Source organism: Equus asinus, chromosome 3 (assembly GCF_041296235.1).
Source record: "Equus asinus isolate D_3611 breed Donkey chromosome 3, EquAss-T2T_v2, whole genome shotgun sequence".
Lineage (NCBI taxonomy): Eukaryota > Metazoa > Chordata > Mammalia > Perissodactyla > Equidae > Equus > Equus asinus.
The window spans coordinates 63,637,011-63,658,160 of record NC_091792.1 but is presented as its reverse complement, the minus strand read 5'-3'; the positions used below and the strand labels follow the sequence as shown (position 1 = coordinate 63,658,160).

Below are 21,150 nucleotides of genomic sequence, written 5' to 3'. Positions count from 1 at the left end.
GGGAAAATAAGGGCCCCAAATAGCAGTGCTATTTTCATATTCCAGCAGATGGACCACAGAAACAGGTCAGCTGATGTGGTTACACTGAATTTTCTCCAGCAAATAATAAATGACCCTGATCAACAAACACTTTTGTTGTCTGACTGCACAACAGTCATTCAATCAAGTAAAAGAAATGGTTCTGTTTGCTCTGCTGGCAGGGAGAACAGCATTTTCACAGCTCTACTCAAATACACTTCCCTGCATTCACACCTAGCTCCCCATTGCTTTCAAACCACCAGCGCCCTTGGTTCATTGCTCTGTCATGCACACACTGCTCTGCGTGGAACAAAACAATTCTTAGCACAGCACGTGGCACCTAGTTAGGGCTCAGTACTCTGTAACCATTCCTACTAGGATTGATAGGACTACATCTCTCTTGGACTGTAAGCCCTTTGAGGGGAGAGACCATATCTTGCTTATCCCAGCAGATTCATAATCTCAAATCGATGATATTCCCGTGGGCGAGGACAACACCAGACTCAAAAATAATGTGTTATAAGAAATCATACTTGCTGCTTGCTTGCCCTAAAATGAAGACAGAGGTATCAAAAGCAAGGATAGAGTTTCAAATCGTGTTCAAACTCGGTTCTAAGACAGTAGTGTCTTCTTGAAAACAGGGAGAGAACATCTATAGAAGGAAGTAGGTCCAAGTAACAGCATGCCTGTAACTGTGCTGTGAGCTGGAGGGTCACCCAGCGCTGTTTCTGAACATGTGAGGGGGCGGTGGGCACACATGCACATGTGCACCTGTGGGTGTGTGCACCGTGCTTAAACCAGATTTGAACTGCGCTAAAACTACATGAGAGTTCCTGAAGGAGGTGGGGAGATGGACGACTGCTGACTTGGCACTTCACTCAGAGTGGCCGGAAGGAGCTGAATGTCTCCAGGAGAGCCAGCAGCCCTCTCTGGCAGTTTTCAGAATAAGCTTCTAAGGGACTGCTCAAACCACCAATGAATGCTTGAACGGCACTTGGGTCCACACTCACCTTAATACACACATTTGGGGGCTTTCTTTTTTTCCCAACCTCCTAGCAACTCAAGAAAATATAGAGGGACAATATAATCCTCATTTTACAGCTGAGAAAACTGAGGTTCCTCAAGAAGGTCCCTTAGTTGCCCAAGCTAGCGAACTGTGGCATCTGCAGCTTTCCTGGCCCCTCCCTGGTCCAGGTCTCTCTTCTGCACAAGGGAAGACCCAGCAAAAGAGAGGTCTCAGGATAGGGGCTCTGGAGTTCACAGCCCTGACGCCTTTATGTTGCCTTGTCTGATCCTCACTGTGCTGCGAGGAAGAAAGTGTGCGTTTCACTGGGAAGAAGGGACCCACCAGAGGTCCTTACAGTCATGAACAGCACAAGCTAGCAACAAAAGAACCACCCCAAAATACAAAACATGGAAGTGAGAGTTTAAAAACCCTCACAATCAAAGGCCCACAAGCAAAAGGCCCTGAGTGTGCACAAGCCAGAAAGGGGAGCCTGCGCAGGAATGACGCCTGAGGCGCCAATCCCGAGACCACCAAAAAAGGTTCTCTCACGTTCTCACTTCTTTAAGAAGGCAGAGAAATGCAGACTCCACTTTTTTTCTTTTCATTTAGGTAGCTAAAGTAGAAAAACTATTTGGAACCCCAAAGTTACCTGAATGAATAATCACATTCCCTGATGATGCTAAACAAACAGACAGTGGGGCGTGTGAGGAGGGTGAGAGCCACCTGGGGCCTTGCCTGGCTGGAATCAGCAGGTGATCAAAAGGCAGCGGCCCCCTCCGTGGCAGGTAATCAGAGCACACAGGGCTGCAGGGGCCCAAGAACGGTGTCCCCTGGTCTGGGGTCCAGGCTAGGAGTGTGAGGTCCAGAATTAAAGATGAGAAACCATGCACAGGCAGACAAGATGGGTCAACCAGAGACAGCGAACCAGAACAGACAGACAGATGAGGGAAGGGATGGAGCTGCCACTCAAACACCTCTCAGGAATCCAAGTCTCATCGGGGAGCCACGCAAAACCTAAGCTACCAGGAAATCAGTTGTAATCTTGGGAACTGTAAGTCACAAGATAAGAAACGTGTGCTGTTGGGATAACAGAACAGTCAAGTGGCTGATAACATTTAAAAACCTGAAATAGGAGCTGGATACCAGAATTCGTTCCAAGACCAGGATGGCTGACTGGCCCATAAGAACAGGTCTCTCTGGCCAGAAAGGAGGTGCCAGGTTTCCGAAGATCAACTTTTAACCCAACTTTTCCCTTTATTCTGACTCCTCAATTAATTAGACAGGTTTTCTCTTTCAGGATGGGGGACAGCTCCTCACCCTGTCACTCTATCACCTTCTTCTGGGAGACGCTGCTCTGCTCTCCCAGGATTGGAGCATTTCTCCCAAAACCAAGGAGAATGCTTCCATCCCCCAGGAGTGCTGTGGCTGAGGCAAAAAAGGCTGGATGGCGCTGAGGAGCTGAAACTGGCTTACCAAAATGGATATACAGCATGTGCCAGGGAAGCTAAGCCAAGGCACTGAGGCACACTGTCAAGGGCACTTCTCCAGGGAAAGAACAGACAGCAGCCAGAGACATGGACCCATCACCTCAACCTGTGTGACTTATGACAATTCACCACCATCTCAGAGCCTCAATTTCCTGCCTCACCTGTAAAAAAATGAGAGCAGTGCCCAGCATCTGGAAGGAACTCGAGAGATGCGTTTCCTTCCCCTGCTCTCCTATCATAGACTGGTGCTAGATAGCTAAATAACACAACAGGCCACTCTGAATGTTTAGTCGCCACTGTTGAGCCGGGATCTGGGAAGTGAGATTGTGAAAGGATATTTAACCAGAACGAGTAATACAACCACTGACGCTAAAGGAAATCAAGAAGTTGACCACAGGTGAGCAACTAATTAATTGCAATCACAACAAAACTGATTTCAGCAAGATAGGGGAACCGAGAAATCCAACATATTCCACTTAGAGGCCTGCTGGCCACAGGGACCCAACCCCCAGACTCAGTCCTTAGAGCTCAACACCACGCCAGCCGGCTTTGCCCCTGCAGCCCAAAGCCAGGGCCTGGCTGCTGCCCGTTCCCCATGTGACCTGGCCACTCACCTCACCCTCGGTCCCTCTCCTGCTCTCCTCCCCCCACCGAAATCACAGTCTTGGGGCCCTGCCCAGGGTGGTTCAAGGCCTGCGGCCAAGCCTCCCTGAGGCAAGGCTGGGCCAGCCTCCCTGAGCAGCCTCCAGTGCCTTCCTCCCAAACCTGTGCCCCACCCGCAGACGCCCAGGACCTGTTCCAGCTGTCCCGGAGCCGGATCCGGCCCACGGCAGTGCAGACCCACAGGGGAAACGATTCGGCACCGACTCACCAGAAACCCAGGGAAAGGAGCAATATAGAATACACACCAGTGTTTTTAAAAATCTGCTGATAGTGAACACATGTATCAGGCTCTCGCCGATGAACTGAACAGAATGAGTAAGAAGCCCAAGCTTCAGACCCCACCCTCAAAGCACTTTAGGGCTGAGCTCCCACCTGGATCACACATCCAGCGCTTGTTTATATAAGCACTTAATATGCTCCAGAGCTACATTCATATGCTCGTGCTGTATAATTAGATGAATGAATCAGAATTTGCTTCTTTCAGGAAAATGCAAAAAATATGCAGCAATCCGACACCGAAGACTGACAAAAAGATGGTTTTAGGATTAAACTCATAAAGTTAGATGAATGTGCGTGTTAAAATTTTAAGGGTTTGACATAAGTTAAATAAGTCAAAAAAAAGTTATGAGTCTAAAAAAATCTGAGTGACTGGAGGGTGAGGGAGACAGACATGTTTCCCCCAGAAAACAGAAAGTCAGCCTAAGTGAAGAGACTATAGACACCACAAAGGAAGATTGTTTAAATACGCGGTGAAAAATGAGCACGAGGCGGTGGGGGGGGGGGGGGCTTGCCCAAGGCATGACCCACTACGGAAGTCCCTTTCTCTGGAGGAGACCATTTAAGGAATCTTCATGCCCCAATAATTGTGGGGCTGAGGATGAGTTCAAAGACCGAATAGAGATGGAGAAACAAGCTGAATGAGAGGTCACCTCAGTCCCAGCTCAGGATCTCAGGGTGTTTTTCCTGAAATGGACTGAGGGGCAGCATTGATCAGCATGCTCACTAGTGAGGATTTTCTAAGCCAAAGCGACAAAATAAATGTGGATCAATCACAGAGACCAGATGGCCCACAAGTAGCCCTCTGAGAGAAGTGAAGGATGAAATCGGCGCTCAGCAGGCCAAGACACTCAGGCCGTGGCTGCTCAGTGCTGCTGGGCCCCCACCTGCCTGAGGATGATCGAGGAGCGCCTCGGGTCTCGCCGCTGCGCCAGGCAGGCAGGCAGGCAGAAGACTAGAACCTTTTCAGGGAAAAGGCAGTGGGATGTTCACAAGCAACAAAATTGCATCTAACTACCTCAGTAGAACTGTTACAGAGTCACAGGCAAGAGAAAATAGGAAATAAAACAGGAAGATAGACTGACGTTCCTTCAGGAATGTTCTAAGAGCTACCACTTATCAGAGACTGATGTGCCGGTCACTTGCTAAGCACTTCACAGACTGCGCCTCATTTCATCCCTCACAATAATCCCATGAGATAAGTACCATCAGCTCCTCCATCTTACAGATAAGGAAACTGAGGCTCAGGGAGGTTGGGGAACATTCCCAAGTCCACAGAGCTGGAAAGTGACAGAACTAAGATGTGAGCTCAAGTATGCCTGATTCCAAAAGCTATGCTCTTTCTACTATATTATACAGGAAAATTATGCAACAAGCAAGAGGAGTAAGAAGCTAGACTGGATGACATTTTTTTTTTTTGGCAGGGAAAGAGTTGCCGTAAGCTAACATCTGTTGCCAATCTTCCTTCATGTGTTTTTTCCCTCTTCTTCCCTGCCTCCAAAGCCCCAGTACATAGTTGTGTATAGTTGTAAGTCCTTCTCTGTGAGCCGCCCCCACAGCATGGCTACTGACAGACAAGTGGTGTGGTTCCACACCTGGGAACCGAACCCAGAACACCAAGGTGGAGTGCGCTGAACTTTAACCACAAGGCCATCAAGGCTGGCTCTGGATGACTTCTTAAAGGCTCCTTGTTAGTGAAAACTTGACTCACGGAGAGATTACTGTGGTGGTGGTGGTTTGGCATGGAAGGGGAAATGCAATGGGCACTAAGATAGCAAAGTATCAACTATGGGGCTCCCCCAGGAGCAGGGCTACAGTTATTCTTACTTAACACTTGTTCAAACACCCCAAAGAGGATGCACCAGGAAACAGGGTTGCAAACGAGCTCTAACTTCCCAATTTTGTGACCTTGAGCAAACTACCTGGCCTTTCTGTGCCTCAGTTTCCTCACGTGTAAAACAGTGAAAGCACTGGCTCCTACGCCAAAGGATAATTTGGGGCTATGATGAGGCAATGCAATTTTTTTCAACAGTGCCTTGGTTTTGAGAGTCACCAAGCTCCTCTTCATAGAGATTCTACTACTCCAGGTCTGAGAGAGGAGCCCAGGAGAGAATGAAAACACGCACCTCGAGCACTGAGCACCGTGTCTGGCACAGAGCTCTCAGTAAATGTCAGCCTGAAAAAAAAAAGGCACTGAACTCTGGGTAGAGAAGAGGCAGGCTTCCAGGAAGATTACAGGGAAGACTGTGCAAGTAGGAGAAAGAGCAACCAGTGAATTAAATCGACAAGAGCGGTATAATAGGCTTCAGGAAAAAAAACCTGGGGCTGCCCCATGGCCGAGTGGTTAAATTCACGCACTCTGTTTCGGCAGCCCAGGGTTTTGCTGATTTGGATCCTGGGCATGGACAAGGCACCGCTCGTCAGGCCACACTGAGGCGGCATCCCACATAGCACAACCAGAGGCACTCACAACGAGAATCTACAGCTGTGTACTGGGGGGGCTTTGGGGAGAAGAAAAAAAAAAGATTGGCAACAGCTGTTAGCTCAGGTGCCAAGCTTTTAAAAAAAAAAAAAACTTGAAACCACGTAAGAGCTCTGTAGCAACAGTCAGAACCCAGTAAAGGGGTCTCCTCATCACTTTAGTTCAGACTGTCATCCTACTGTGGTCACAAAGACCGACAAACAAACAAACAGTTTTGTCCAGCAGAACTACTAAAAACAAAAAGAAACGCACTGCCCACCCACCCACTCTAAAGTTGGAGAATCGTCCACTCTTGGAACACTGGTAGCTGTCCAGCAAGAAAGATGACTTGTAAAACCAGAGGACAGTCACCTAAATGGGCCGTGTGGTGGGGAGGGCATGCCATGAAGTCCAGAAAGATGAAGGCAGGAGGGCCCCGACAGAATCCTCCAAACGGGAGAGATAAGGTGGAGTGCCAGCTTTGTCACCAAATCCTGAAACGGCAGGAGCACCTGCTGACACCTGCAGGAGACCAGAGGAGGAGACACCTCAAGACCCCAAAAGAAAACAACATAAGTGCATTACTGGGTTTGGATAATTGTTTGAATGCAACAGCGGGGTTCCCCCAGGGTCAGAACCAGAAGTGTTTTCATTTACATCTGCCTAAGGGATCTGAAGGAGAATGCATATGAAAGAATTCAGGCTGCAAAAGGGCTCTGCCTCTCATTAGCTAGGTGGCCAATGACACCAGCCATGCCCTTCAAGAGACACAGCCAAGCCCTCCCTTGCCACACTGCCTCTTAAAGGCATGAGTTTGGCCTGACATGATGAATTTTCATGTTTTCTAGGAGCTGTCAGAGATCTAGGGATGATGGCAAGAAGTGTACACACACCACCCTTCTCCAAATAAAATGAACCATACTAATAAAAGTAACATGACAGTGTTCCAGATTTTTAAGAACACTAAAATGCTTCCAAGCGCCTCACCCTTGGCTTAAGCATTTAAGCCACACTTTGTATTCCGAAGACAGCACAGGGAAGAATCACAGATGCACTGAACGTCCCCACTTAGGGAATGAACTGGGTTTGGAATTTACTATCCAGAGTCCACAACATGCTGTTCATCCATCCCGTGAGTCTTCTCCACACGACCATGACCCACACGCAGGGCAAAGTCCTCGGGCGAGCCAGATGGAATAAACTGTGGGGCCCAGAGGAGCCCTCCCCACCAACCCTTCCAGCCAACCAGCACTGACTCATGGGGTGCACACACCCAGCACACCCTAAATCCTGCCTGCTCTTAGAAGACCACCGCTGCACGTCTGAGTACCCTTCAAGTACGCCCTGGCCTACATTAAGTCTAAGCTGGGAACTGACTCGTAATGGGGCTTTGTTTTTTTTTTTTTTGATTGGCCCTGAGCTAACATCTGTCGTCATCTTTTTTTTTCTTCCTCTTCTCCCCAGAGTCTCCCAGTACATAGTTATAGATTCTAGTTGCAGGTCGTTTTGGTTGTGCTATGTGGGACGCCGCCTCAGCATGGCCTGATGAGCAGTGCTATGTCTCTGCCCAGGATCCGAACCGGCAAAACCCTGGGCCACCGAAGCAGAGCGCACGAACTTAACACTCAGCCACGGGGCTGGCCCCATAACAGGTCTTTATTAAGACATAAAATTAAAGTACCCTATTACCTGGCAATTCCCCTCCTCGGTATCTAACCTACAGAAACACTAGGACGTGCTACAAAGAAGCATGTGCAGCCATGTTTATTATAACAGCATTTGTCACAGTGGAGGATTTGGAAACAACTTAAACGTCCCTCAATTAGGGGAAGACTTCTAATTCCAAGGAAGAACCATGCAGAAATAAACAGAATCAAGAAGACCTATATATACAGACAGGAAATAATCACCAAGATACACTGTCGGGGGAGGGGAGCACAGCATGATACTAGCAGTGCAGTGCATTTAGCTTTTCTCGAGTTCTATAGGTATAAATACAAGTATGTAAAGCATTTGGAAAATACCAACAACCTCGTAACAGTGGTTAACCTCTGGGCAAGCACTGTGATTAGGAGTGGTTGTCAAAGAAGATTTTGTTTGCTCTGAAAAGTCTGCATTTTTTTCCCCTACAGAGAACGTGTTCATGTACTACTTGCGAAATGAAAATTTCATTTAGCCATTTAATTTTTTTAAAAAGAAAGAAAGAAACTGACTCCTTAAATACATTTCAGTAATGTGTTTAGGGGCAATTTCTACCCAAAACTGACACATGCTTCCCAGGAGGCTGAGAGCTCAGCAGTGGAAAGCAGCGGACTTTGCAACACAGATCTTGTTTCAATATTACAAGCCCAACTCTGTAACTCTGTGGATTGTTAAACGTCTATGTTATTTCAAGGAAGAGGCAGAGAAAAAGAGAAAGTATGTCAGGGGGCTTCTGGGTAATCCGAAGGGATGTCCTAGGAGCAATTCCAGCTCTTCTAGCTGAGCATTCCAGCTCTCCAACACAACAAACACACACGCATACACTTGCCAATAATGGCAGCCCTTGCCCAATCACACTTATTCCACACCATGCCTAGCTGTCTGTGCCTCAGACTTTTCCATCTGGGAATCAGGATTCCTAACATAAATCCATATCCCATGGGCTAAGGAGAAGGAAGAATCTGAACACCACTTTAGACGAGCTCCAAAAAATTATTTACTCATCAGGGCCACCAAACCATATAGAACGCTGATTTTTAAACACAAACACAAACATACACACACACACACACACACACACACACCCCTCCACCTCTTCCAAGCATTATGTATAAAGTCCTTAGAAACACAAAATTCTAATATTAAGAACCTAGTAGGCAAAACTAACCTAGGGTGATAGAAATCAGAGCTGTGGTCCTTCTGGGCTGGGGAGGATTATCTGGAAACGGTCACAAGGAACATTTCTGAGGTGATGGAAATGTTCTGTCTCAAAACGCATTTGTCAAAACTGATTAAACAGCACACTTAAGATCTGAGCATTCCACTGTATGCAAATGATACCTCATTTTAAAAAAAAAACTCAAACACAGTTTCTCTGCTGGCTGCAGCCGAACTCTGAGCTGTCCTATCAGACATCCGAAATCTCTGTTGTGCTATGTAAAGAGCGCAAGTACCATGGCGACAGTCACCATAAAAATAGATAAGATTAAAATGGAGAGAGGACACACGAATTTAAGAACGGCACACCAAGAGCAATTCATTTTCAGCAGCAGAAGAAAAATAGAAAGAAGAGAGGGAGTTTTTCATTCCCCCTGCACTTTGAAAAACAGCCACTGAATGTGGTTGTTTTTAGCGAAAGTTTTATGGCGCCTCAATACTCAAAGGACAAAAAAGGCTGAGAACTGTTATTTCTTATTATACTTTGCTTTAAAAAAAAGGCATATGATAATCTAAGTTTTCCCCATAGCCACTATATGTGGCCCTGGGAACCGAGTCACAGCAATTCACCCAGCACAGCTGAAGTGCCACATGCTGTGTGAGGCCCAGACGACACCAAGATAAAGGAGACCCGGCCCTTCACCATCAAGAGCACCAAGATTTCCAACCTTAGTTCTAAATAACCAACTTCTGCCTCCATTTTTTACATACACCTAAAACTGGCATTTCCTAGGCCGTACCCACCAAAATTGCTTTACTCCATGTGAGGAGAGAGCAATTTCTTGCCAAATACTGATTTTTTAAATGCCAAAATGTGAGCATGAATTGTGGAGACAGAAGCCCTCCTGTGATATTCTCCAAAAATGAGCTGAACCTCCATTCTCTCACTCAGAAACTTTTGCTATGTGAGTTAGCCCTAGCCATGCCCTAACACAAGAAAGTAATCCAAAAATATCAGGAAGAAAATCTAAAAGTTTGAAATAAGGAGGGTGGATTCTAAATAAACCATCTATCTAAGTAAAATTTAGGCAAAATTAAACTAAACCAAATTTTCTACATGTAAGTTATAAATAATAAAAATGAAAAACTTTCAACCCAAACCACAAACTTATTGTCTGATATACACTAAACATATGCATTCTGGAAAATCCCACTCACAAGTTTCTTTAAATTTATCCATCTCTTGTTCTCTTTGTCGCTAAACCTACAGAGCCATCACAAGACACAGTCTCATCCCTGGTGTGAGGATGGCATTTAACATGCTATACTTGGTGATAAATATCTGCAGTGTGGGAAATGAAATAGGAAGGAAACGGTCTAGGGCACTCTCAGGTCCTCCACAGCCAAAGCAGAGGACCCCGCATTCAATTAAAGGGCCCTGCTTGATTTATTAACTATACTGAATAGAACTGGCCAATAAACACATTAGTCTTCCATAAGTCAATCTATTTTATTTATGATTATTTGCCATTTCCATCCCATCCCCACCTTCTTGCTTTCCCTAAAGACCAAATTCAATTTTCAGCAGCCCTGGGGCCACAAACTGAGTCCTGATCCACCTGGAAATAGTTCTCTTCATCCTTTTTTAAAATGACCCCAGAAGGGTCTCTTGAAAACGTTGGGACCCATTTATAAGCATTTTCTAAAGAGCTTACATGATGATGGTGACTCAAATGGTGCAACTAGAGGCAAATACCCTATTCCACGTTCTTTCAGCTTTGACAAGTCACGTAATAACCTGACGCTAAGAATCGGAAAGGACTTTGGAAGTGAGCCTAATTCCTGTCCTTCTCTTCTCCAGCATCCCTAATCAACAGCATTCAGCCCAACCAGAATACCTCCAACAATGGAAGCTCACTGCTCCATGGGCAGACGTTTCCATTGCTGGACAGCTCTGCTGGCTAAAAAAGTCCTTTTTCATACTGAACTGAAATCTGCTCTTCCAGTCTTTAGGGTTAGAATGGACCTTAAAGGGGCTGGCCCGAGGTTTGCCAGTTCAGATCCCAGGTGCGGACCTACACACCGCTTGGCAAGCCATGCTGTGGCAGGCGTCCCACACATAAAGTAGACGAAGATGGGCACAGATGTTAGCTCAGGGCCAGTCTTCCTCAGCAAAAAGAGGAGGATTGGTGGCAGATGTTAGCTCAGGGCTAATCTTCCTCAAAAAAAAAAAAAAAGTTGGGGTTGTTTTCCAAAATAAATAAATAAATAAAATAAAAGGGAACTTACATTTCAGTGTAAGTGTAATAAAAGGTCATTACACTTCAGTGTAATCATTCTACAGATGAAGAATCACATAATGTAACCATTCTACAGATGAGGAATCTGAAGCTTAAAGAGGATAAAGCAATTATTCCCCCATTGGTCATAGTGACACTAGGAGCAGAAATGATCAAGTATACTCTTTCCTATACCTGATAACTATGAAAATATTTGAAAGCGCTATCGTGTACCCACCCCATGAGTGTATTCCAGTCATTCTTGATTCTCAATCATCGGCGTCTCCCTCCCATGGATAAAGTTTTGTTGTTCAAATTTCTTTTAAATCATGGCCCCCCAAGTGGTCCAAATGTCATATGACCAGCAGAGGTCACTGAAACTAGATCCTGTGATTGGATCACTAAAGTTCTGCTCCAGTTATGAACTGGATTTGATTTTTTGAAAGCATCATCCCACTTAGGGCTCACATGAAACTCATGAATAGAACAATCCCAAGACATTTTTCCCACATGACCTGCACGTATGAAGTACCACCAGGGATACACTGTGTGGTCTGTTGACCTGTCAGTGCCCCCTTTCAATCACATCAACCTCAGGTCACGGACTGAGTCTCACTTTGTGACTCCAGTGTTTAATCCAGCGCCTGACCATAACTGACAGGTACTCAAGGTGCGTCACTGAATGAACCACTGACCTCTACCCCAGCCTGTCCTTGAATAACAAAATGTTTGTAAAATACCAGTGTTCAAGAGAATGAGAAAACAAACCACGGACTGGGAGAAAATGTTTGCTAATGATATATCTCATAAAGACTATTATCCAAAACATACAAAGAACTCTTAAACCTCAACAATAAGAAAACAAACAACTTGATTAAAAAATAAGCCAAGGACTTAACAGACACCTCACGAAAGATGACACACAGATGGCAAGAAAGTACATAAGATGATATCATCACATGTCATTAGGGAAATACAAATGAAAACGAGATACCACTACACACCTATTAGAAGGGCCAAAATCCAGAACACTGACAATACCAAATGCCGGTGAGGATGTGGAGCAACAGGAACTCTCAGCCGGTGCTGATGGGGATGCAAAATGGCACAGCCACTTTGGAAGACAGTTGGCAGTTTCTTACAAAGTTAAACATAGTCTTCCCATATGATCCAGCAATCATGCTCCTGTATTTACTCAAAGAGGTTGAAAACTTAAGTCCAAGCAAAACCCTGTATACACAGATGTTTACAGCAGCATTATTCATAATAATCGCCACAACTTGAAAGCTACCAAGATGTCCTTCAGTAGATGAATGGATAAACAAAACTGTGGTACATCCAAACAATGGAATATTATTATTCAGTGCTAAAAAGAAATGAGGTATCAAGCCATGAAAACGTGAAGAATTACTAAGTGAAAGAAGAAATCTGAAAGACTATATACTATATGATTCCAACTATGTAACACTGTGGGAAAGGCAAAACTGTGGAGGCAGTAAAAAGACGAGTGGAGGCCAAGGGTTGGGAGGGGGAGGGATGAACAGGCAGAACACAGAGGCTTTAGGGCAGTAAAGGCCCTTTATGATATTATAATGATGGATACATGTCATTACACATTTATTCAAATGCATAGAATGTACAACACCAAGAATGAACCCTAATGTTAACTATGGACTTGGGTGAAAATAATGTGTCAGTGTTGGTTTATCAGATCTAACAACATACCACTCTGGTGGGAGATGTTGATAATGGGGGAGGCTATGCATGTGTGGGGCAGGGGGTAAGTGGGAAATCTTTGTATCTTTCTATTTGCTATGAACCTAAAACTGCTCTAAAAAAAATATTAAAAAATATACATAGTAGTGGTTTTCCCACTGTGAAATACATACATGTTATAGAAAATGCACATAATAAATTAAAAATGTAAAAAAAGAAAGTCACTCAATTAGATCCATCTAGAAGTAGCATTTCCTACAGACTTTGTTTTTTCAAGACTTGAGATTATATTGTAAATGCACCTTAACTTTTAGCAGAAACATTTTTCCAAGTTATTTTAAAACTATTCCTAGGGGGCTGGCCCGGTGGTGCAGTGGTTAAGTGCACATGTTCCGCTTCTCGGCGGCCTGGGGTTCGCCAGTTCCAATCCCGGGTGCGGACATGGCACCTCTCGGCAAAAACCATGCTGTGGTAGGCGTCCCACATATAAAGTAGAGGAAGATGGGCACAGATATTAGCTCAGGGCCAGTCTTCCTCAGCAAAAAGAGGAGGATTGGCAGTAGTTAGCTCAGGGCTAATCTTCCTCAAAAAAACAAACAAAAAAACAAAAAACTGTTTCTAAACATTACTTTTAACGGCTTCATAATATTCCATTACAAAGACACAATTAATTAGAATCACTTATGGACTACTTACAGCCCACTCAGACCATTGGATATTTAGGTTGTTTCCAATTTTTCACTATAGATTAAAAAAAACTGAATCATCTCTGTGCATGAAACACGTACATTTTGGATATGGTCTCAGCTTCATCCCCAGAAGTGGGCTTATCTCGTGAGAATGCAGGAACACCTCAATACATTACAATTAAAATTTTAAAAACTAAATCAGACTTTACATTTATCCCTTAGTGAACTTCTTTTTTTATTGGGGCCCTCATTCTAGATGATTTTATCTTGATCATCTACTTGATTTAGCTACTAAATAAGCGATCCATCCCACCTCTGTGCCATCAGCAAAGCTGACAAACATACCTTCTGTATCTTCATCCACAACACTGGAAATAATGTTCAGTGGCTCAAGGCCAAGAATAGAACCTTACAGCACTCATTTCCAGACCCGCTTCTCGGCTGACTCAGTGTCACGAATTAACAGTTTTTGCATATGATTGTCAAATTAAACTAATAACACCATCCAGCCCACATTCTACCACTTATTTAATATGGACCATCACATCTTAAGAAACTACTAAATACTTTCGTAAAGCCAGAGTGCACCACAGCTGCTACATTTCTCTGATCCAAGTAACTGAACCATCATATAAAACAGGAAAAGGGCTTCACTGGATGAGATTCGGCTGACTTCCGGTTATCCTTGCATCCTACAGCCACCCACTTTTAAGGAAAAAGCACTTCCATTTTGACTTTTTTCCAATGCTACAAAAGCACTATTTTCAAATAATCGATTGTGCAACCTGTACAAAAGCGGGGTGACTACTGCTCAGTCGCTCCTACCTTGTAGCTCACCTGGGAAGCCCTCTGAATCATGGGTGGTTATGGACCCCCCAGGGTAAGCTGTCTCTAAAATGCAGAGACCTGAACTAATTCACTTCAGCTGGTCCTCAAATCAGGCTGGTTTCCTGGGAATCATTTGCCTTAACCCCTGGGCTTGAATGAGTTACTCTGTGGCTATTATGAATCCTGGATTACAAATCGCTGGATCCTGGAGGCCTACCCTCTGGGGTTGTCATTTCTTGACAGCCCCCTCCTTGATGTTCCTTTATTACTGACTCTCAGAACCAAAGCTCCTGAGAATCTAATGTCATATGGCATTTCGCAGCCGTGACTCACATCTCACCAAGTTAGTACCCCAACATCATTCTCAGAGGATACACGCCAGGAGCCACCATCTAACCGTGCCAGCCACGAGTGGAAAATGAGAAGGCTTGAGAGATCTTGGGGTCACCAGAAATTGGTGGCACTATAGAGAACAGAGCCCAAGGCCCTCTCTAATCTGTACCATTTCCAACCATCAGAAAAATATTTCAAAGTCCCAGCCAGCAGCAACTCTGAAAGTGCTGCTGACTTGCCTAAAACAAATCATCTGCACACAAATATCTCAGATTCCATAATGTCATACTCCTACCCGGACAGCGATCCCAAACTCCCAAGCTTGGCATTCAAGTCTCTTGAAAACTGAGGTCACAAACCCACTGGCCTACAGGACTAAGAAGGGAATCCAAAGAGACTGGATTGAGGCAACAGGGAGCACAGGGACTATGACAATTTGGGACCACAAGGCCTGTCTCCCATCCACAGGGGGCAGCCACCACTCAGCTCTAGAGGATCACCTTGGTCTGATTCTTCAAGAGTCTCAAATCCAGAGGGTTTCTGGATTGTTCTCCTTTTTTTTTTTTAAGACCTTTGAGTAGTCCAAATTATAAGACGCTGAAAGCAGAAAACATTCTTTGGGCCACCCGTGGCTAAGCCCTACACTGTATTTTCACCCTAATCCACCTTTCCAACCTGATTTCTCCCTATTCTCTATCAAGAACCCTCTGTTCCTCACTCTTACACACACTGGGTACATCCCTAACTCCAAGCCTTTGTCCACGTTACACCCCCAACCTGTGCGCCACCACAAGACATCCCAACAGGCTCATCCCACACCCTCTGCCCTATTCCAAACAGTTCCTCCAAGCCACCCCAGCACAGGCTGCTTGCCCCTCCTCTGACCCTATGAGTACTTATTTTTCATTTTGGCACTTAATCATCTTGCCTTGTTCCTTAATCACAGCGATGTCTTATCTCTCCAACTAATCTGTAGACTTTTAATCTCTTCCTCATGCTCCCTTCCACCTTCAGCACTAGTAAGGGTAGCTCTGCACATCAGCAGCTCAATAAATACTTACTAGAGGTGAAAATTCTCTACAACTTTTTTCAAACTGTGGGTTATGGTCCATCACAGAGTGCTTAAATCAACTCAGTGGGAGACAATAAGCATTTTTAATGAAAAATAATAGAAAACAAAAATATCAGAGGAGATTGCACCAAGGCACTTCACGAACCTAGATTTTTACATACATGATTATTCTAGGTCATGATGTAAATTTTATTTCTTAATGTAGGTTATGGTCAAAACAGTGCAGAATACACTGCTCTGCAAAGAGTAAATAAGCTCAACCACTGCTCCTTGCCTTTTTTTTTTTTTTTTTTTGCCAGTCATATACTCCCTATAAACAAAAAACATCCCATGGACGCCTCTCCCCACCAAGTCAGCTTACCCAGCTACCTCACTGATTCTTCATCTCAAAGAAACAGGGAGGATAAGGAAATGCAATTACATTCTTCACTCATTCTGCAACTTCTTGCAATCATCCTTCAAATTCACCAGCTCTCAGATGTTGCAAATTGAGGCCTGAGGAATTTGTTCAGCAAATCACCCTAAGTCACCCTTGCAACAAAAAAAGCAGAATTCGGAGCTCAGGAAAAACTGAACCAGCTCCCCTTTGCCGGCAGCCCAGTGGATTCCAGAGAACGGGCAATGGCGCTGGTGAGGACGACCCTGTCCTGGGAAAGGCAGTGTCCCCAGGCCCAAAATTTTCTCCTTCCTCCTTCCAATCATTTTGCTGCTCCCCCATCTTGCTGCTTCCCCGCGCACCCCTATGAAGGACACTGGGATAAGCCTGAAGATCTCACTGGAAAGCAAACTTCAACTTGTCTCAAAGCCCAGCAATTCATATGTTTAGCAAATTCCATTCTACTTCCCTCTAGTCTCCAACCCCACCCTCAGGGTTAGAAGAATAAGTGTCCCATCCTCCTTGGAGCCTCAATTCCCCAGAGTCACTCTGCCAGGTCCAGGACCAGAGGGTATCATTTTAATGGCAATACACAACAGAGACTTCCAACCCTCAGTCCCACTCACTAGCAACCTCTACTGCCTCCCTGTGACTGAGAAGATGCCACATTTATCCTCAGGAGTGCCTTCCCTCTCCCGGCTTTGGCAGCCTCTCCCACCAATCTCTGAGCTGCAGCTGCTTACAGGACACCTATGTTAGAATGTCTTGGCAAACACGAGAAACTTCTCTGCAGCCTGAGTGTCAATTACTTCTCTCCAACACACACATTTCCGATTTCTCCAGTTACAAACTACAGCAGCTCCAAGGCCCTGGCATCTAATCAGCTTCCACAAAGAATTAATTTCCATTCATCTCCTTCCTTCACCCTGCCCCTGTTAGCACGTTTCAACAGTAATGCTTCCAAAACCCTCCCTCTTTTCCATTTCCAGTTACCCCAGTCCAAACCCTGGACACTCCACAACTGCAACCACCTACTAACAGATTTGTCTCCTAACGTTACTTTTAAAAACCTTTCCAATTAACCTTTCATTACATCACTCTCTGGCTCAAAAACCTTTCATGTCTCTCCAGAACACACAGGGTAAAGTGCAATTCCCCAGTCTGGCTTTCTAGGACTTTCACAATCTCAACCATTGTTCCTCTCCACCTTTATCTCCTACTGTTCAGGAAAGGTTCCCTAGGCAGGCCACCTCCTTGTCTCTCTGGAAGGCCACGTTCATTGGCACCTCCAGGCCCATCTCAAGGGTCTCAGCCTCCAGGAATATAGTCCTTGCAATTCCTGCTTATAGCTCCCTTCTCCGAACTCCAATAGCACTATTCCATACCTCTCATATTGACCGTTAATTGTGCCCTAACTTGAGGTCTTATTTCACATGCTCTAGACTTTGTCTCTTCCATGAGATTATAACCCCTGGAGGAAATCATCTCATCTATCTGTGTTTCCCCCCTCACTGAGATAACTGTCTGAACCTCTTCTCCTCTGGTAGTCCCGCTGCGACCTCTTGCACCTGTTACTTCTGCCTTTCTCGCCCTTGGGCCTTTGCCAGTGAGTTATTCTCCATATGTATAACTTATTTCAGAACTCAGTACTCTAAATCCATTCCCAACCGCTAACCTTCCCTTTGATATTCCCCCTACCCCCTAGCCCCTGAGCATTTACAGTAATTTAGGCAGCCACAGAACATTAATTTGAACTTGAGCTCTCAAATCACTTCCACCTGGTCAGTAGGCTTTCTGAGGCCTTAGATTTCGTGTGTGCCTCTTAACATCTCCCAGAGAGCCTGGCATGGTGCTGAGAACACAGCAGACCCTCAAAAGTACCTGTGGAGTTTAACTTAATTGCTCTGCTTCCTTGTGTTTCAAGTTCCTTGAGACTCGGAACCTCTGTTTACATAACACCTAGGAGGGTGGCAAAAAGGCCTTCAACACCTGTTGATCACTCACTTTCAGGCAAACTGCACCAGATACACTTTTCTAGAAAGAGGAGTGTAAAGAACGTAGCGGTGGGCTGTAGGTAACCCCTGTGCCTGGAGGCCTGGCGTTATGGGACCGCCTGCCTGGTGAGCGCTCCAAAGCCACTGGGGATTAGCCAGCACTGCCTGAAATCAAGGAGGCAGCAGCACCCCCTCACCCCCTGGCAGGTGGGCTTCTTTAGATTTCTGAGTCAATCCCAAAGGGAAGGTGCTGAGCCCTGAACTCCAAGGCAAGGACGAAAACGCTGCCTTTGAGATTGTTTGCACATGACAAACTCCGTGTCCAGCCCCCGGCCCGCCCCCCTGCCCCCACCCCGGGCACCGCACTTGCCCACGGTGCCAGCTCCAAGGAGGGCCAGGGGCCACTGGTGAGGAGAGGGAGGGTGAAACCGCGCGGAAGGAAAGGGGGGACAGAAAAGGACAGCCGGCCTCCGAGGTGGAGGGTGTGTCGCGGCGCGCGTCCCGGAGCCCGGCATTCGCTCGCTCGGCGGAGTGGGCAGGAACGCGCGGGGCGCCGGGAGGGCTGGGCGAGCGGCCCAGCCGGAAAGGGTCAGGGAGGGGGCAGCTCAGTCCTCGTCGTCGAGGCGACTCCGGACCAGCGCTCAAAGTTGGGGAGGGGGTGCCTTCGCGAGCGCCGGCGGCCAGCGACATAAACAAGGCGACGCACGGAAAGCGGGCGGCCGCCCCCACCCAGCCGGCGCGGGCACTGCCGCAGCGCCCCGCGCCCCGACCGGCCGCTGCCCGCGGCGCCGGCCCCCAGGGCCCTCAGGCCCCGGCCCGGCCCCGCGGGCGTGCGGAGCGGGGCAAGTTCCCGGCCGCCCCCGGCCCCGGGCTGCAGCGCCGCGAGGTCCCCGCGCAGCTCACCTCGCCCCGCCGCGAGCAACAGCGCGGGCCGGGCTGCTCCCGCTCGGACAGCTCGGCTCGGCTCGGCGCTGCAGCGGCCGCGGCCCCTACCCGCCCACCCGGCGCGGCCCGCCGCTCCGCTCCGCTCCGCTCCGGCCACCCGCCCGCCGAGGCTGCGTTCGCGCCCACCTGGCCGGCCTCCCTCCCTCTCCGGGACACTGCGCTCACGTACGCGGCTGCGGCCACAACCCGGCCCGGATTCCCCGCCCGGGAAGGGAGCGCAGGAGCGCGCCAGCCAGCCAGCGAAGGAGCGAGGCTCGGGACACACCCCCGGCGCCCTCCGCCAGCCCCCTCCCCGCCACAGGCGCCGCGCGCGCACGCGGCCGCGCGCCGGCCACGCGCGCCCGCGCCCTCCCCGCGCCCCCACCGCGCGCCCGCGATACGCACCCCCGGCCGCTCGTAGACAGTGGGCGCTCAATAAGTGCCCCAGCGACTCCTCTCGCACATGCGCACTTGAACCTGACCGAGATGTGACACACCCCCACCCCCAGCCCCACCCCCGAATCGGAACCGGCGGCCGCAGCCCCGAACCAAACTTGGGTGTTTGCCTTTTTTCGCTGGGCCGCAAACCGAGCCAAAGTTTCTTGCTGTTGTTTTTCCAGGCCTGGCTCTGAGACAGGCTTCTCCGAGAGGCCGAGCTCGCCGCAGGGCGGGAAAGGAAGCCAGAAAGCCCCGGGCGCCGCGGACCGAGCTCGGCGGGGGCGGTAGAGACCCGGGCTGCGCAGTCCGGAGCTCCCGGAGCGCGAGCGAAAGTGCGAGAGAGGGAGGGCGCCTGGGAAGCAGCCTTTCCATTTTCCTCTTGATTTAATGTTTTCTTCTCCATTTTATGACATTTTACTCGTTTGTAGTTGCAAAGTGAGGCGTTATTTACTGTTTCTGGAATGGGAGAAAGTTAACTATTAGCTTTCAGCCCTTATGTAAACAATACCAGTTGCTTTTGGCACCGTTAAGCTCTGACTTTTGTATAATTTGTAACAAGAAGCTGTTCCATTGTGTTGCTCTGTTTTTCAGAGATAAGAGCAGAGCCACACGGTAGTGAAGGGCCCCAGTGTCTCTCTGTATGGTCATATATATTCATATTCAAAGAAATGTCAGGATGAGAAGAGTGATAATTCCCCTACTCCGAAAAGTTTTTAAATATCTTTAGCATACTTGTTGAATCTGCAGTTCACCTTCAGTTTGAGGTATGCTGTTTTTCTTGCCGAGAGGCAGTGGGGAGTGTGCTGGAAACGACTAAAAGCTTTGCAGTCAAACCAGCCTGGCTTGCAATCCTGATTTAACTGCTGAACAAGCTTTATGATCTTCAGCAAGTTCTTTTATGTGTCTGAACCTCAGCTTTTTTATCTGTAAGGTGAAATTAAAAAACATAGGTATAGTGCCTAGCTCATACCAAGTAAGCAATAAATATTTCCCTTCCCATATCTCCCACTATTTGTTAAATATGAAAAATATGTAAAGAGAACCAAAATGCTTATAGGTCATTGGCTCTCAGTTGGGAGTAATTTTGCCCGCAGGAGACATTTGGCAATATCTGGAGACATTTTTGATTGTCACAACTGGAGAGGTGGGGGGAGATGGCTACTAGCATCTAGAAAGTGTAGGCCAAGGATGCTGCTAAACATCCTGCAAAGCACAGGACAGCCCCCACAACAGAGAATTATCTGGTCTAAAATGTCAATAGTGTCATTGTTGAGAAAGCCTATGCTATATCCTATGCTATAGGATAATTCTGCTATGGAATAATTTGCCAAAGACTGGCTCTGCCTTTTAACTCTCATCCTCAAGGCAACATTCTTGTTTTGCATCAACACACAATGCCCTCCCTTAACGTGAAAATGCAGATTCAAATTTTACATTTTTTTATTAAAGGAAGGATTTTAGTTAATTAACAGTAACGTATGCTCCTGCATTATTAAGATATCTTATTCTATATTACGTATTGCTACAGTTCACAAATAGCTTTCTGTTCTTGCTTTATGTTCTTGTTTCCCTTTGTCCTCCAGCAATGGCTGTTGACTCACTTCTGTATATTCAACTCTCTGCTAAGTTCCTCATCTATCCTGAAGTTGATGATATGGTCTCTGCCCCCAAGGAACATACAACCTAGTTGGAAGTGGATTAATGCACATGCCACAATTAAGGACCAATACA

General features: G+C 46.8%; 1 protein-coding gene across 4 annotated transcripts in view; it reads right to left on the bottom strand.

The window, feature by feature from the left end:
* The window catches only part of ZNF395 (zinc finger protein 395), a 42,014-nt gene extending 22,525 nt beyond the window's left edge, over positions 1–19,489 (bottom strand). The window contains exon 1 of one of the 4 annotated variants that reach the window (XM_044766882.2): positions 19,387–19,489. The gene's annotated coding sequence lies outside the window, so the exon portion shown is untranslated. Of the gene's footprint in view, positions 1–18,960; positions 19,303–19,386 lie in introns of those variants that run through there. The other 3 variants (XM_070505144.1, XM_044766881.2, XM_044766880.2) reach the window with 3 other exon arrangements.
* Between the last annotated feature and the right edge of the window lie 1,661 nt (positions 19,490–21,150).